This window comes from Leucopleurus acutus (genome assembly GCF_964270905.1).
Source record: "Leucopleurus acutus genome assembly, chromosome: 8".
Lineage (NCBI taxonomy): Eukaryota > Metazoa > Chordata > Mammalia > Artiodactyla > Delphinidae > Leucopleurus > Leucopleurus acutus.
This window is the reverse complement of record NC_139151.1, coordinates 95,570,006-95,586,626: the sequence shown is the minus strand read 5'-3', so window position 1 is coordinate 95,586,626 and position 16,621 is coordinate 95,570,006. Positions and strand designations below refer to the sequence as shown.

The 16,621-nt window shown below is 36.8% G+C and overlaps 1 protein-coding gene across 1 annotated transcript in view; it reads left to right on the top strand.

Annotated features, from left to right (window-relative positions):
• PHF21A (PHD finger protein 21A) overlaps positions 1-16,621 on the top strand; it is a 189,663-nt gene that overhangs the window by 16,781 nt on the left and 156,261 nt on the right. Inside the window, exons 2-3 of the mRNA XM_082845639.1 lie at positions 13,844-13,884; positions 15,243-15,354. The gene's annotated coding sequence lies outside the window, so the exon portion shown is untranslated. The remainder of the gene's footprint in view (positions 1-13,843; positions 13,885-15,242; positions 15,355-16,621) is intronic.

Here is a 16,621-nt window from a genome sequence, read left to right as displayed (position 1 = left end):
TAGTTGCTCCGCGGCATGTGGGATCTTCCCGGACTAGGGCTTGAACCCGTGTCCCCTGTATTGGAAGGCGGATTCTTAACCACTGTGCCACCAGGGAAGTCCTACTATATTTTATTTTGTCTGTGTTCCTAAAACATTGTTTCTGCTTTCTGAGCAGAAATTCCAACAAGTTTGTTTTGATAAAGTGCTGTACTTTAACTCAACAAATATTTTTAAAAATAGAGCAATTTTAATTTTTTCAATTAAAAAATTATAATACTACTTTACAATAGCTAGAGTAAGTAAAGCTTTGTAGTCTTAGACTTAGCATAGCATGTGTACTGTGTTTTCTTTATTTCAGCCTGTATGCAGGGCCTATAAAAGTTGCTTCTCTTGGGTGAATGGAATTGTAAAAAGTTTAGAAGTATATTTCATTTTAACAAATATAGGAGTTAGAAGTGGACCCTATAGCCTCTTTGGGGTTGATTTAAAGAATTACACAATTTTGAAAATCATTTTGTCCCTGCCTGATTTGTAAAAGGTGGGCTACTTATGACAGGGCTGAACTCCTGTTACACTTGTGCAGGAACCTGTCCAGTTCATGATGCATTAGCTACTTTGTAGAGAGATGCTGCCATCGACCCTCCATTGCTTTTCCTCTCCCCTCTTCTTTACAGTCTTTTATGTCTGTACTGTGCCTATGCTATTCCCTGTCTGCTGTGCATCACTCCCTCCAAAGCAACCACCATCTTACTCTATTTCTCTTCAAAACAAAACATCATTGTAATTACTGGTTTTTAAACAGAGAGAGCTGTTATCAATACCTTAAGGCTTAACAGTTTGTGGACCTCTCCATTTTGGGCCCTCAGCCAGGAGTTGGATAATAGCTTAAAATCACTTCCAAAGTAACTGAGTATTTGTGAAACATTTCATGTCTGGACTAAGGGAGAGAATAGAAAAAGACCTTTTTACCTCAACAGTTGCTGTATTTTCTGGTAGGGGGTGAGATGGGATCATAGAGGGGGAGGGGGAAGCCTTGTTAACTTAACTAAGATAAAGGAAATAGGAAGCATTAATTTGTTAGACTGCCCTTTGTAGTCCTATGGGCCTAATTGGAGAAAGAAAATGGAAATGTTGGTGTTGCTCATTCTGAAAGTATTTTGATTTATTAGTAGAGAGAGGACTAGTAGAATTTCTTTCTTTAGTTTGTAAAATACAAAATATGGTTATGATACCTTGTTATTAGGCATTGATTGCTTTCATTTCATTGTTGGTATTTGCACAATAGCAGACCTATTGTGCAAGTAGCAACACATTTCAGATTTTTTTGTAGTGATTTTGAACTGTTAACTGAATTGTTTTGGTAAGAAAAGTAAAAATTGGAAATCAGTTGTAGTTACATGTAATGGCTATCTTGGTTTTAAATTTGGTGGCTTCTAAGGTCTGTACCAGGCATTTAATCCATTATTCAGTTACACATAGAGAAAAACATATTTGAGACAAGAGCTTTAACTTTATAGGATTAAAAAAAAATTCTTTTTATGGAAATTTAAAAACATACACAGAAGTAGAGTGAATAATATTAACAAACCCCACGTACCTGTTAACCGAACTTCAACAATTATCTGTATTTTGCCAAACTTTACAGTATGTGAAACATAACAAGGAAAGTAATTTTATGTTTTTAGAACATGTATTACAGGTAGATATGTTGGTATACTCAAAGGAAAAGTATGTGTGCCAGAATGTTAACTCTTCATACACTGTAAATTTAACAGTGGTAATCATCTTTTAGGATAATGTTGCTTTCATTAGTTTTTTGACTTATTGAAGATATCTGAGCCACCATCAACTTGATGGAGAACCATGTCTGCTGGAAAGATTTTAGCTTTCTTCTCTATCTTTAGAAACTCAAGATTATTAGTTTTGAATTTACTGTTCTTATGAGTTGCATTTAATTTTATGTGCCCTTGCCTCTCTGCAATGTTTGTGTGGACCACCGGTAATGATCATTTCTAGAGTATGTCAGGCAATATTTAAGTCAACTTAAAGTGGAAATCACTAAACCCTGTTCTATACTTTATCCTGCATATTCTGTTTCTGTTTTACCCAAATGTATATATTGATTGACTAGGGAATACATATTATAACTTGTGAAAGTTTGTTGAGGAGGGAATTTTGACTGTCTGCTATCCCTGGACCTGGTAACAGTTTTTAGGATGTTAGAACTTAAGTTATTGTTTGTTTCTCTTTGGAGGGGTAGTAAGTTGTGCGTGTGTCTCCAGTTGTGTGTCCTGTTCATTAGTAGTTACTAGAAGGTGATGGTAGCCTTATTTCTAAATTTCCTTGCTTTTATTAGTTTAAATTAGACCCATAGGGGTAATTATTCCACGCTGATGCATGAAAAAGCATACATAGTCATTGGTGGTTGTGCATCTAAACCCCTGTACAGTGCATTGGAAAGATATCTTTTAACATTATGATGCTGTTTGGAATACTTGGTGAAAGGAGTGTACTTATTTAACAGGACTCTTAATAAGCTCCCACTATACCAAAGATATCTTTTAAAAAATTATACTTACGAAGACTTTGTAGTATTCCCCAGTAGAGTTCATCTAGAGCAGCAAAACCTTTCTAAAATAAAACTTATTCCTTTAACCGGTATTCATTTAAGTGGGTTTCTCTGTACTTGGTTTCCATGGAAATAGCGAATAGCTAACGTTATTTATAAGGTAGAAGTAAAATAGGGTGCCTAATGGGACCCCATGCTGCTCTGATGAAGAGACTTAGGAAAAAAATCCATGCTCATGGGATTTTTTTTTTAAACAAGGTTAATGGAAGCCCTGATTTCAGTCTTCTGTAACAGAACATATTTTTGGTTTTAAAGGCTAGCATTAATATCAAGCAAACTTCTTTTCTGGTCTGTATTGCTTTCACTTTCAAGTTTCAGGACCACTTACTTATCAGCATGATTGAGGCTTTATGCTTCAGACTCATGTTTCGCTGTGGTTTTTGTTTCAAAAGTTAAAATCCCCAGCATATTGTAGCTGTTTCAATTTCTCACTGACATTTCAAAGTACAGATAAAAAGCTAAATGTTCATTAATGATAGCAGTGATGGTAAAGAATCAATACGTTGGACTACATAGTTTTTTTTTTTTTTTTTTAATGTGAATGTTATGGAACCATTTAGTTTTCAGGCCTTAAGTCAGGGTTCTTTTTCATTAGTGTTGTAGAGCTAAACCTATGTAGTTAGAGAGAAAATATTCTAATTTTCTGTGGGAGATGGAAATGGGGAAAATCTTAATTTCTCTTTCTTTAAAAAGTGGATTGGGCTTCCCTGGTGGCGCAGTGGTTGAGAGTCCGCCTGCCGATGCAGGGGACACGGGTTCGTGCCCCGGTCCGGGAAGATCCCACATGCCGTGGAGCCTGCGCGTCCGTAGCCTGTGGTCCGCAACGGGAGAGGCCGCAACAGTGAGAGGCCTGCATACTGCAAAAAAAAAAAAAAAAGTGGATTGTTGCCAAAGCCTTTTAAGTGAAATAAATGTTAGTTCTTTTAGTCTTTGAATGGGGATTTGGGATAGACCTTGGCTTTTTCCTCACTGCTGCAGTAAGGCCTACTCTTAGTTTTCTAGGCTTACAGCAAAGCCTTGTGTTTCTTAAGCCCCTTCATGTGAAAGAATATCATTCCCTTTGTGTTTGTGATTGATGTGTGTGTACGTGTGTGTGTGTGTGTGTGTGTGTCTCACTAATTTTTTTATAGCCTGAAAGGCACCTGCTCATTTTTTAGCCTGGTGGGTACAGCGGTGCCATATATATATATATATAAATAAATAAATTTATTTATTTATTTATGGCTGCGTTGGGTCTTTGTTGCTATGCGTGGGCTTTCTCTAGTTTTTTTTTTATCATATGGTTTTTATTCTTCAATTTGTTAATATGGTGTATCACATTGATTGATTTGCATATATTGAAGGATCCTTGCATCCCTGGGATAAATCCCACTTGATCACGGTGTATCATCCTTTTAATGTGTTGTTGGATTCTATTTGCTAGTATTTTGTTGAGGATTTTTGCATCTATATTCATCAGTGATATTGGTCTGTAATTTTCTTTTTTTGTAGTATCTTTGTCTGGTTTTGGGATCAGGGTGATGGTGGCCTCATAGAATGAGTTTGGGAGTATTCCTTCCTCTGCAATTTTTTGGAAGAGTTTGAGAAGGATGGGTGTTAGCTCTTCTCTAAATGTTTGATAGAATTCACCTGTGAAGCCATCTGGTCCTGGACTTTTGTTTGTTGGAAGATTTTTAATCACAGTTTCAATTTCATTACTTGTGATTGGTCTGTTCATAGTTTCTGTTTCTTCCTGATTAAGTCTTGGAAAGTTATACCTTTCTAAGAATTTGTCCATTTCTTCCAGGTTGTCCATTTTATTGGCATAGAGTTGCCTATAGTAGTCTCTTAGGATGCTTTGTATTTCTGCGGTGTCTGTTGTAACTTCTCCTTTTTCATTTCTAATTTTATTGATTTGAGTCCTCTCCCTCTTTTTCTTGATGAGTCTGGCTAATGGTTTATCAATTTTGTTTATCTTATCAAAGAAATAGCTTTTAGTTTTATTGATCTTTGCTATTATTTTCTTTGTTTCTATTTCATTTATTTCTGCTCTGATCTTTATGATTTCTTTCCTTCTGCCAACTTTGGGTTTTGTTTGTTCTTCTTTCTCTAGCTCCTTTAGGTGTAAGGTTAGATTGTTTACTTGAGATTTTTCTTGTTTCTTGAGGTAGACTTGTATAGCTATAAACTTCCCTGTTAACTGCTTTTGCTGCATCCCATAGATTTTGGATCGTCGTGTTTTCATTGGCATTTGTCTCTAGGTATTTTTTGATTTCTTCAGTGATCTCTTGGTTATTTAGTAACGTATTGTTTAGCCTCCATGGGTTTGTGTTTTTTACGTTTTTTTCCCTGTAATTCATTTCTAATCTCATAGCATTGTGGTCAGATAAGATGCTTGATATGATTTCAATTTTCTTAAATTTACTGAGGCTTGATTTGTGACCCAAGATGTGATCTATCCTGGAGAACGTTCCATGCACACTTGAGAAGAAAGTGTAATCTGCTGTTTTTGGATGGAATGTCCTATAAATATCAATTAAATCTGTCTGGTCTATTGTATCATTTAAAGCTTGTGTTTCCTTATTAATATTCTGTCTGGATGATCTGTCCATTGGTGTAAGTGAGGTGTTAAAGTCCCCCACTATTATTGTGTTACTGTCGATTTCCTCTTTTATAGCTGTTAGCAGTTGCCTTATGTATTGAGGTGCTCCTATGTTGGGTGCATACATATTTATAATTGTTATATCTTCTTGGATTGATCCCTTGATCATTATGTAGTGTCCTTCCTTGTCTCTTGTAACATTCTTTATTTTAAAGTCTATTTTATCTGATATGAGTATAGCTACTCCAGCTTTCTTTTGATTTCCATTTGCATGGAATATCTTTTTCCATCCCCTCACTTTCAGTCTGTATGTGTCCCTAGGTCTGAAGTGGGTCTCTTGTAGACAGCATATAGATGGGTCTTGTTTTTGTATCCATTCAGCAGGCCTGTGTCTTTCGGTTGGAGCATTTAATCCATTCATGTTTAAGGTAATTATAGATATGTATGTTCCTATGACCATTTTCTTAATTGTTTTGGGTTTGTTTTTGTAGATCCTTTTCTTCTCTTGTTTTTCCCACTTAGAGAAGTTCCTTTAGCATTTGTTGTACAGCTGGTTTGGTGGTGCTGAATTATCTTAGCTTTTGCTTGTCTGTAAAGCTTTTGATTTCTCCATCAAATCTGAATGAGATCCTTGCCAGGTAGAGTAATCTTGGTTGTAGTTCTTCCCTTTCATCACTTTAAGTATATCATGCCACTCCCTTCTGGCTTGTAGAGTTTCTGCTGAGCAATCAGCTGTTAACCTTATGGGAGCTCCCTTGTATGTTATTTTTCGTTTTTCCCTTGCTGCTTTCAATAATTTTTCTTTGTCTTTAATTTTTGCCAGTGTGATTACTGTGTGTCTCAGTGTGTTTCTCCTTGGGTTTATCTTGTATGGGACTCGCTGTGCTTCCTGGACTTGGGTGGCTATTTCCTTTCCCATGTTAGGTCAGTTTTTGACTATAATCTCTTCAAATATCTTCTCTGGTCCTTTCTCTCTCTCTTCTCCTTCTGGGACCCCTATAATGCGAATGTTGTTGTGTTTGATGTTGTCCCAGAGGTCTCTTAGGCTGTCTTCATTTCTTTTCATTCTTTTTTCTTTATTCTGTTCCACAGCACTGAATTCCACCATTCTGTCTTCTAGCTCACTTATCCATTCTTCTGCCTCAGTTATTCTGCTATTGATTCCTTCTAGTGTAGTTTTCATTTCAGTTATTGTATTGTTCATCTCTGTTTGTTTGTTCTTTAATTCTTCTAGGTCTTGTTAAACATTTCTTGCATCTTCTCGATCTTTGCCTCCATTGTTTTTCCGAGGTCCTGGATCATCTTCACTGTCATTATTCTGAGTTCTTTTTCTGGAAGGTTGCCTGTCTCCACTTCATTTAGTTCTTTTTCTGGGGTTTTATCTTGTTCCTTCATCTGGTACATAGCCCTCTGCCTTTTCATCTTGTTTATCTTTCTGTGAATGTGGTTTTTGTTGCACAGGCTGCAGGATTGTAGTTCTTCTTGCTTCGGCTCTCTGCCTTCTGGTCAGTTGCGGCGAGTGGGGGCTACTCTTTGTTGTGGTGCGTGAACTTCTCATTGCAGTGGCTTTTCTTTGTTTCGGAGTATGGACTCTAGGCACCCGGGCTTCAGTAGTTGTGCCACGTGGGCTCAGTAGTTGTGGCTCGCGGGCTCAGTAGTTGTGGCTCGTGGGCTCTAGTGCGCAGGCTCAGTAGTTGTGGCGCATGGGCTTAGTTGCTCCGTGGCATGTGGAATCTTCCTGGACCAGGGCTCAAGCCCGTGCCCCCTGCATTGGCAGGCGGATTCTTAACCGCTGCACCACCAGGGAAGTCCCAGCAGTGTTGTATTGAGAAATGAGGCAGTATGGAACACAGTAAGGTGCTATGATTTTTATTTAGTTCGTTTTGGTCCTCCTTGGCAGCTTGTGATTGTTATCCGTCTGTCTGGAAGTGCTTTGTGATTATTCCTGGCTATCAGTGCAGCAGGAGTTTTCTTCTGTGTTTTAAAGGCAAGGATTGAAGTGTACTTAGGGCTCCATCAGGGGAGGAGTTTTTGTTTTGTTGTGGGGTGTGTGTGTGTGTGTGTGTGTGTGTGTGTGTGTGTGTGTTTCTTTGGACAAGCTTCTGCTGCAGTTGTTTTAATCCTGTTGAATATTTGTGTGAGGTGTTTTATCTACAGCAGTTCACTAGTTTTTTTCTGTGCATATTGGTGCTATTTTTAAAAATTTCCTTTATGTGGTAATTGTTCTTCTAGTTTAGCTTTTTTTCGTATATTTTTAAAATCAGGCGTTTACCAATGACCTTCCTTAGTGAGTTTTACTTGAATTATATTTGTGCTTTGGAGACATAGGAATTGGGGTCTATTATCCCATCTCTGAGAGAACAAGTCCCAGTAGTTGCAGTTAGTGCAACAGAAAGAGTTTTCACAGATGCACTGCTGGGCGTTGATCCTCCTCCTTGGTGCCTGTGGTTTACACCCAGAACTCCCATTAATGTTAATAGGAGGCCCTTGCTTAAATCCCTATACACCAAGAGAAATCCAAACTCTTTTGTAATGCTGTATAGATATCTCAGTTGTTTTTTTTTGTTGATGGTAAGAGTTTTGGTCCTGAGGTTAACTGATTATTAAGATAAGAGTTTGAGTTGTCTTGGGATATGGGGTGATTTACTAAGTCTGATCTGTAATTAAGGTTATGTTATGATGATTAGACTCAGAAAACATTTATACCTTTGTGAACTGTGGAAGCTTGTGAATAAGAATTTTTGTACTTTATAACATGATGAAGCAAGATTTCTTCTTTGCATTTATTTTTCTTAATACTTATCCACTACAAAATAAATAATTTTACAAGTTTTTGTACATATTGTAAGAACTTAGTAGAAATTATTTTTTTTATTTGTAAGTCTTTCCACAATTACTCTCTAGCATTTTAAGTCAGCTAATGCTGCTCACGTTTTTCAAGCATATAGGAGCTAATAATCTGCACTGTCTTAGCGCTGGACATTGCAATCACTGGTCAAGGATTAGATAATCACTGTTTACTATACTTATCTGAATTTTTGGATTTTTGTTACTTTGTGTATAGTCTCATGGAAGGATTCCTGGATTGAGAGCAGTGAATCTGGGTTTTAGACTGGGCTTTGCCTCTTATAATCTTTATAGCTTGTGGCTAGACATCTAGACTTTTTGGACCACTGTTCTTGAAATGAAGGTATGGATCTGGCACTCTGGGGTGTCCATTCTAGCTTTAGGCTGTTTGAAGGCCCAGTTTCCCAGGTACCAAAGGAAATAGAGGACTGCAAGGCAACGGTTCCTAATCCTGGCTGTCCATCAGAATCTTCTGGGGGAAATTTAAATAAAATATAGATACCTGGGCTCCAAATCAGACATAATGAATTCATAATCTTTAAGGGTAGGGCATGTGAATCTATATATTTGTTGAAGTTTTAGAGTTATCCCGATTCTAAGTTTGAGAACTACTGGTGCAAGACATTATTTCTGTTCTACTTGTGTGTGTGTGTCTAGTTAGGGAAATACGACAGGTAAGTAACAGTGTGAGACAATATGTGGTTAAATTCTAAGATGAATGAGAGAGATGATAAACAGTTTGAGAATTCAAAGAAGGGAGAACTGGGAGTTGGGAAGGTCTCCATTAATCATGAGTCTTTATCTGGACCCTAATGACTGGGTGGGATTTGGATAGGCAGAGAAAAGGTAAAAAAAAAAGGGTATTCTTGGTATAAGAAAGAGCATCCCCCAAGTGAAAGTTTGGGGAGAGAACAATTCTGATGAATATTTTAGTCCTTTAGTATTCTACTCTTGCAACTGCTATAGATTTCCTAAACATTTGAGGGAGTGAGCTGTGAAGATATTTGATGGGAGAGAGTGTTCCAGGAGAGTCCTGTGAAGGAAACTTGTTTGGAGTTTCAGAAGTACAAAACAGAGGCCAGTGGCTGGAGCAGACTGAGCAATGGGGAGAGGGAAGGAGATGAGGTCTGAGAGTAACAGAGGCCCAAATCACTTAGAGCCTTGTGGGCCATTGTAAAAGACTTCTGCTTTTTCTCTAAGTGTCATGGGAAGCCATTAGAGGATTTTGAGCAGAGGAGTAACTAGCTCTGTCTTGGATTTTAAAAAGGTCACTCTGGCTACTGACAGAATAGACTCTGGGGGACAAAGGTGGTAGTGGGGAGGCCAGTTAGGAGGCTGTTGCAGTAATGCAGGTGAAAGATGATGGTGACTTGGACCAAGGAAGTGGAAGTATATTGGAGACAAGTGGTCAAAGTCCATGTATTTTGAAGGCAGAGGCAAGATGGTCAGTTACAGGATTGGATGTACAGTGTGAGAAAGAGAGGAGTCAATGATGACTTTAAGGTTTTGGCCTGAAGGGATAGAGTTGCCATTTTTTGAAATGGGGATGACTCTGGGGAGGAGGTTGGGGGACAGGCAGTCAAGAGTTTAGTTTTGGACTTGCTGAGCTTGAGGAGCCAATTTGACAGGTGTTGAACGGGCAGTTTGATATATGAGTTTGGAAATCAGGGGAAAGGTCTGGGCTAGGTACAAATTTGGGAGTCACCAGTACAGATCCTTTTATATAGCTATGAGACTACATGAGATTACCTAATGGGAAGAGTTCCAAGAACCGAGCCTTGGGGCACTTCAACATTTTGAGGTCTTGAGAGATGAGAAAGAACTAGCGAAGGAAACCCAGAAGAGTGGCTAGAGAGATTAGGAAAAAAATTGAGGGGTGAGTGGTGTCCTGGGAGTCAAGAGAAGAAAGGATTTCAGGAAGGAAGAATGGTCAGCTGGGTGAAATAATACTGTTCGAACAGAGAAATGAGGGCTGAGACTTTACTGTTGAGTTTAGCAACAGGGGCGTCACTGGTGATCTTAACAAAATTGAAGGAGGCAAAAGCCCTAATGGAGTGGGTGCAGCAGAGAATGAGAGGAGAGGAACTAGGGACAGTGACTTTGGTTAACTGTTTCAGGGAGTTTTGCTATAAATGGGAGTGTAGATATGGGACAATAACTAGAGAAGTATATGGAGTCACGGGAGGCTTTTTTTTTAGACAAAGGAAACAAAATGATCCAGTAATGAGGGAAAAATTGATGCTTCTTGAGAGCGAGGGGAGAAGTGCTAGAGTGATGCCCATGAGAGGGTAAGGTTAAGAGGGATGGGGGCAAGAGGGATGATTATGATACTGAGGCCTAAAGGACTAAATCTCATTTAGCAGGATTCTGCTTTTTCTTCTGAGCATTTTTTGCCTTTAAATTTATTTCAAACTTACTATATTCTGTTAGAATTAGGAAAGGCAGATAAAAGCAGTAAAATTTACTGTATATAAAATTAGTGTATCAACTTGGTGTAGTAGAAGAGATTGAATCTTCTGCGTACGGTGACATTTTAAAGTGTCTTTGAATGACAATTATCTGTGCTATTCTAGTCCCTTATCAAAATTTATGATTGAGCACAGACTATAAACTTAATTGTTCAAAATTTGTAATGGGGTGGATTTTAGCCTAATTTAAAACATGATCTAGTGTTGAACTTTTTCTCTGCAAAATTTGTTTATTGTTTAATGTATAGTCTTTATACACAAAGGTTTTAGATGTTTTACAAAAGGTACTTACAAAGTAGTTATTAATCACTTTTGATTTATTGATGATATTTAAATTTTACAACCACATCAGAAATTTGAATGATTCATTTCTTTACCAGCTCTGATTAAAGCAGCTACTTGTGAAGTTCTGGAGAGGAGGTGAACAATCTTCAGTTTGCAAAAAATCACATGAAGTTATGTTAGCAAGATGGTATTCCTCTCTAAAAGCAAAAATAATTTCATTTACTCCAATTTATGTGTTTTGAATGTATTTTTCAAGAACAAGTCTATATTTTAAAAATTTAATAAGCAAATAAGGTAAAAAATTTGAACTACCTTAGCTACAAGTGTGAAATATGAGAAACAAATTAAGTGGACTTTGAATCAGCTTAACATGAGGAAATCAAACTTGTATTTCAGTCTTATATATTTTGCATATGGATAGTGTAAAAAGTACAAATTTATATGTAAATCTTTTTTTGTTGCTAACTCATTTTTATTAAATTACAGAAATAAAATATATATATATATATATTTTAAATCAGTATCCCAACGGTAGTCAATAATCAGTCTTTAGAAGGAACACTTTGGTAGTCTGATGCACAGTGTTTAAGAATCACCAGTCTAAAAATAATTTACTCTTTTCTGGGTATCTGAACCTCTGCGAATCTTATTTAAGTTGTGGATCCTCTTCCCAGAATTCTCATACATTCAAAATTTAGCATATAGTATCATGGAGTTGGCAAACCCCTCTGAAGCCTATTCACGGGGATCCCTTAGGCATAAAGGATCTCAGGTTTTAAAACCTGCCCTAGATAGTTTACTTATGTGATTTTTCTTTAAAACTTTATACGAAGATTTTCCCAAAAGTATTTGGTCAGCATTTATTGTAGTTTATTTCTTAGGAGAGTAACTGCTACAGCTGTTTAAGAGGAAGTGAGGTCTAGTGGAAAGGCCAGTTCAGTCAAAGGAATCTCAGGATCTGTAGATTTCTCTCCAGCTTTACTACCAGCTAGCTGTGTAACCTTCCGGGAAGTCAGTTAACCTCTCAGGCTTTGATTTCCAATGTGATTTCTGCAGTCCCTGCAAGCAGTTTTATGAGTAGTTTCATGATATCATGGTAAAATTCCTTGTCAATTAGGGATTGACTCTGCTGTTTATTTTTGGAGAAAATGCCCCAGAGATAAGGTGCATCCATTGTCCCTTTTTACTGAACGTGATTTTCAGAAGAGTTTATTTGACTATACTTTCTCAAATGCCATATGAGTAAAAGTTAAAATCCTAACCCCACCCTGATCATTTTGAGTTTCAACATATTTTATATATTCTGGGTATAAGCCATTGTTATTATATGTATTGCAGTTATAATCTCCAGTTCTGTGGATTGCTTTTTCATTCTCGTAAGGGTTGTTTTGGGTGAACAGAAGTTCTTAATTTTAATTTGATCCAATTTATCTGTCTTTTCATTATATTTTAAAATGACAGTATTTTACTTCCTAATCAACTGTTTTTATCCAAAGTCATTCATTTAACAAATAATGCTGTGGGAGATCGATGCATAATTATCCCCAGCATGAAAAAGCTAATAAGAAATGCCTAATAGGGAAAATAAGCCTGCAACAGAGAGTTAAGAGTCCACTCAGTGAATTCATTCATTTAACAAATATTTACTGAGCATTTACTTCATGTTTTTGTTTGTTTGTTTGTTTGGGCTGCACCGTGCGGCTTGTGGGATCTTAGTTCCCCGACCAGGGATTGAACCTGTGCCCCCTGCAGTGGAAGCATGGAGTCCTAACCATTAGACCACCAGGGAATTCCCAAGAACCCACTTGTTAATAACCACATCATTCTACAGATTTTTGCATCATTTTTCTTTTGGTTGGGAGTCATTCTAATCTTGGTGATTAAAATTGCCATTTATATGGACTTTAGAACTTTAAAAAGTGCTGCTGCTAAAAGAAAGGCAGGATAAAACAGCAAATTGGATTTCTTTTGGAAATGAATGTTAACTGCATGAATCGGGGCCCTTTAAAATTATTTTACTGTGTGTTTGGTATGACTGTACATGATTAAATAAAAATTTATAATTTGGATGACATGAAGATTTTTTGAAATATCCCTTAAGGAAATGAGAATTTACATTATACCTATTGGAGTAACATAAGTCAACAAATGTACTGTGTTTAAAGCATAAGGATGATTCAGGTTTGGAACATGGTATGTGGAGTTTAAATAATTTAATACTTTAATACTAAGGGAAAAGTTTTAATATTTGCTTCCTAAATTTTTTTTTTAACTAAAAAAGAAGTTTGGGGCAAGGAAGAGTTAAAAATAAATAAACAATATAGCCTGACATGACCTTGAAATTAACTTAATGGAGTATAGTTAATCTTAAAAAAAACAACACACAGTTGATAAAAGCATCACTGAGCATTGGATTGAGATCCCAAAACCTTGATTTTCTTTCTGGCTCAATCACTGATTAACTGTGTGGCATAGGGAAAGTCACTTCTGTGTTATGTGGTTTACAGTTTCAGGTGGTGAGACTTTAAGATTGTGAATGAAAAATTAAATTATGACTATACATATAAAATGCTGTGAATTTTAAGCCTTATATAAAACAAATCCATTTCAAGATTAATTGAAAAAAGGCCTTTTAAGTAGACCAAACTAAGGGCCAGTGATGTTAGCCTAATTTGTAACATAGAGCAGCAAACAGTGAAAGTTCATTTGTTGGGGATGAGGGTTGTATTTCTGTGTTAGTTAGATGAGGTGCATTTCATTTCTCTGTCTCTTAGGAAAGGGAAGCCGTCAACTACTTAGTTTTTCTTGTCTTGAAAAGCTGTGGAAAAGTGAAAAAAACTGGAAAAAGAGATCTAACTGCCCTTGAATTCTTTCCTTGTTGTAAAAACTACCTATCTCTTTCTTTTTTTTTTTTTCTTTTGGTTTTAAAACTTTGGACATTTTTGTGTGTGTGTGGTTTTTTTTGTTGTTGCTATTAAAAATCAGCTTTTGATGACATGTCATAAATCTGTGTTTGTAGTCTAATTCCATTTTCCCCTTCTTCTGTTGTAGGGAGCAAGAGAGCTGAAGGAGAGCCAGTTTCCCCAAAATTGGTAAGTGCTTTCTTCAGGCAGCCATAGTGTGCCTGATGCTAGTTGGATAATAATTCAAATGTTCAGTGACTTTTTTTTTTTTTTTTTTGCAAAAAAAGCTCTCTCCCAGAAATGAGAATGAGGCTTTGCTGTTTGTACTGAGTGAAAGTGAATTTTTGTCTAATTTCACGTAGCCAAATCTCAAATGCATTTGTGTTCCTAATAATACTGCTAGGCATGCATGTTCCTGCATTCAGTAACCTCTTAAAATGTAACGGTCCCCTTTGCGAAAAATGTCCTTCATGCAGTGGTTAGGGCTAAAAATTAAAAAATCAGGAAATTCAAACGTTAAGGTTCCCATTGTGTTTTGTATTACTTAATATGCGTTAAATTTGATGGCCTTAGTATATGTGCAAAATGGCTAGGTTAATGTAACTATGGGAACCTTGACTTTGAAATTTGGGACTCTTAAGCATGTATATTACTAAATTTAATGTTGAGTTGGCTTCATGTCTGATATTGCATTTTCAGTGTGTGTTGTTTTGTATAATTCTTGAAGAGGAAAAAAAAGAGAGAAATGTAGCAGTGTGGGGCATAGAGGCAAACACATTTTTTTCCTAGTATCAACTTTAATGTCTACTTTAACAGCTTATAAATCATCACACTTAATCATTTCTTTGAATGTCTAATTCAGATTACACAGGGCAGTCCAGTGTCTAAAGACCAAACAAATATTAATCTTACTTGGAGAGCATGTATTATGATTAAAAAATTAAATTCAAACAAGATAACTGGAATAGGGTAGTCCCCTAATGCAAGACTACTCTTTTTTTTTGTTTTAATTCTCTCTCATAGTAATTAATTTAGTGGGTGGAGTAGATATTTGGTTAAAGCTTCTTTTCATAATTATGGTCCTTGAGGTATCTCTTAACCTTTTGGGGATTGGGCTTTGAACGTGAAAGGGAGGCATTTGAACCAGTTAATCTTACATTTTACTACCATTTTATTCTACTTGCCTTTCTCTCATGGAACCACTTAAAATAAATAATCAAGACCCTACAGCCCTTTACTCTGAGATGCGATGGAATCGTAGATTCTCAAAGAAGAAGGGACGTTAAGGGCCTTCTCTTTCAGCCTTTTACCAGGTGTGGCAATTTCTCCTCTTATGTCCCTGGCATATTGTTATTTGGTTACATACTGAACACTACATTAAAAAAAAACTGTAGCTCATATTTTCTGTAATGTATTCCGAGGAACTCTAGTTCCACAGAAATTAATCAATATTATTGGGGTGGGGCGGGGGTGGGGAAAATGTTCTGTGGTCAAATAATTTGGAAAATGCTGCTTTAAACAAAGTTAAACAGGTTTCTTTACTGCAGGACTTCTCAGAACCTTTAATATGCTAATGTGCATTGTGAATCTCCAAGAGGGGGATATGATATGCAGCATTCTTGAATACTTCTATTGACAGGGAGCCCACTACCTCATAAGGTAACCCATTCCTTTTTTGTACAGCTCTAATCCTTAGCTCTTCCTTACACTGATCTGAAATCTCTCTCCCATAACTTCCACTTCTCTTAAGTACTTATTGGTTATACTAAGACCACCACACCCTCTTATGTTATCCTTTGTGTAGTCATTATATATATGATTCTGGCCAGGCTTGTCTGGACTATTTTTAATCATTAAATAGCATTCTGGTAAATGTGGCAACCATTTCTAAAATCTCGACCTCATTGTCACTATGCTTCTATACTACTCTTCAGGGTCCTTCATTTTGAATTTCTGTGAGTTTTTAAATATACTTCATCTTTCTTGTTGTTGGGTATGGTTGGGAAGATTTTAGTACACATGCTTGATTTCTGTAAAGAAAGGCGAGAACTAGAAGAGTGTATGTGTGCCTACCAGGCCTGGGCCCAGGAAGCTGTTGTAGAACCTGTATGTTAGAGTGAACACTGGTGGTAGGGAGAGGGGCAGGACACTGCAGCAGACCTGTGTAGGAGAGGGTGCTGTGGGGAAACCCTGACTCGACTGAAAATACCACACCCTTGTGTTGGAATGGTATGACTTGTGTAGGTGTTCCTTTTCTTTAGTGAGGACCTGGCCCCCTTGCCCCCAAAATAACCAGAGAAAAGGAAGATAGGTATTTTATACCCAAAGACATCCATACATTCAGATACCATAAACCTAATTGTGTGTGTGTGTGTGTGTGTGTATGTGTATGTGTGCATATAAATTTATTTTAGTGGTTAGGAAACATCAGTCTTACTAGCTGAGGTGACCTTTGTCAACACCTGTAATAACAGGATTTGAGCATAGTAACCTTGCCAGATTCAGAGGGTGACCTCTAAAATCAAGCTCTTTGTGCAGCAGTGTTTTCTGTTGATCTGTAGAGTGTCACCAAAGAAATATCACCGTGAAAATAAGAAAAACGTTACATTGTTTTTTAATGTCATTTTATTGATTCAAGTTAGTAAATGTTAGTTTTAAGAGCTGTTAAAATATTGTTTTTATTTTTGGCGTTTGTGATCATTTTTAGCACTAGTTAAAAGTTAAAGATACATTTTATCTCCTAGCACATTAGATACATAGTAAGCAATAAGTATTTAGTACAAACTGAAACCTGATGTTTTAGTATTAGGCATCTGTCAAGTAAGGATACATAGATCTGTCAAGGCTTTCTACTTTTTCATATTTTAAAAACTTAATTAAACCTACTCTAAACACAATTTTGAGAGTATAGATCAAAAGTGGGGTC